Genomic DNA, 1,951 nt, shown 5'->3' on the forward strand with positions numbered 1-1,951 from the left:
GGGGAGAGCCAGACTCACATGTACCCAGAGATCACAGGGCAGAGCAAGAAGAAGCAGAGAGGGCAAAGAGGATGGACAAGCCTTCATGTCAATTGAAAATAGATTCTTTCATCAAATTCAGGTATGTAAGGGAAGACCCGATTGGTTTGTAGATTTGTTAGGTTTGGTTTTGTTTTTTCGAGGTAGGGTCTCACTCTAGCGGGAATTTACTCTGTAGTCTTAGAGTGGCCTCAAACTCATGGTGATCCTCCTACCTCTACCTCCCAAGTGCTGGGATAAAGGCATGCACCACCACACCTGGCTGGTTTGTAGATTTAAAGGGCAGGCCCCAGAGATCAGCCCAACTAGGTAGTATGTTAGACTGTGGGCAGCAGGAGGCACTGGATCAGACATGAGTTTCATTCCTGCCAAGGTGGGTTGGCATGTGGGGTGGCATCTCCTGGTTCTCTCTTTTGGACTTCTGCTCCTAACTGAAACTTCTTGAAAGAAGCTAGCTTTCTCCCACGTCTCCTACAATAATCCCCACCCAAACAGAAGACTTGTGACTTCCCAGGTGAACCCAAGTTCCTGAAAGGCTAGCTGTGCATCTACTTGGAACAAGGCTTAATGGACTGATAGAACTTCTGTGGTCACAGAGAGATGACATGTTGCACGGTCAGTCACATTACCTTGGGCTACCTTTAGTCCCTTAATAGCCATTGACCACCACTGTGTCTTACCTAACTAACATCCTTGTGCCTATCAGGTGATCAGATGAAACCTTTGTGGAATGTACTAACAGACCACAAGCTTCAACCAACCCAAAGGCTAAGAATGTCATCAGATAACATCTAAAGCCTTTAACAGAGATTTCCCACTTTGCTATAACCCTTCAGTTGATGGTCCATTGATGGATTTGAAAAGTGCCTTGATTTATGACTCTATTATTCTATAATCATGAAACTTTCATAAGATAGTTAATATGCTGGAACATGGAATTTGGGGTAACATGAATCTGTGTTCCCAGGCCAGGGTCACTCCTATTTGGCTCCAGAATAATCTTACTCCCTTTGAAGTGAGAGCTGTGTGTTTTGCATCAACACACATTACAAAGAAAGTTAATTACAGTCCTCCCCTGAGAATCCCATACTCATGCTCCCATTGTACCATTTCCTTTTCTTAGGCCATTCTTTCTTAGACAAGCCTTCACCTGTTTACCTTCCCTTTCCTGGGAGCACTGTATACACATACGTGTGTATGAGCATGCCAGGGTGTCGCTGCTGCAAACTAATGCAAGCAGTATGTGCCACTTTGCATCTGACTTCATGTGGATGCTGGGGAATTGAACATAGGCAGGCAGGCTTTCAAACAGGTATATTTAACCACTGGGCCTCTCTCCAGCCCCAATCTTTTAAACCATATTTTTATTTATTTGTTTATTTGACAGAGAAAGTGGGAGAGAGAGTAAGAGAATAGGCACGCTAGGGCCTCCAGCCACTGCATGAACTCCAGACATGTGCGCCCCTTTGTGCATCTGGCTAGCGTGGGTCCTGGGGAATCGAACCTGGGTCCTTTGGCCTTGCAGGCAAACACCTTGACCGTTAAGCCATCCCTCCAGCCCAATTGTTATTAAAAGATAGAAATAAGGGACTGGAAAGATGGTTCATCAGTTAAAGGTGCTTGCTTACAAAGCCTAATGACCTGGGTTTGATTCTCTATAACCCACGTAGGGCCAGATGCACAAAGTGGAGCATGCATTGTTATGCCCAGTTCTCAGCACCCCCAGTGACCACCAAGGAGAACCAAACATGTATGCAAGGGCAAGGAGCTTTAATTCGGGCTTAAGCTCGGTCCCTTGACTTCACCAACACAGTGGATCCGTGCAAGAGCCCCGAGTAGTGGGAGGGTAGGGTTTGTATAGGGATTTGAACATAGAAGAAGGGGATGGGTACATGATTGGTTGACTAAAACA

The sequence above is a fragment of the Jaculus jaculus genome, chromosome 1 (assembly GCF_020740685.1).
Source record: "Jaculus jaculus isolate mJacJac1 chromosome 1, mJacJac1.mat.Y.cur, whole genome shotgun sequence".
Taxonomy (NCBI): Eukaryota; Metazoa; Chordata; class Mammalia; order Rodentia; family Dipodidae; genus Jaculus; species Jaculus jaculus.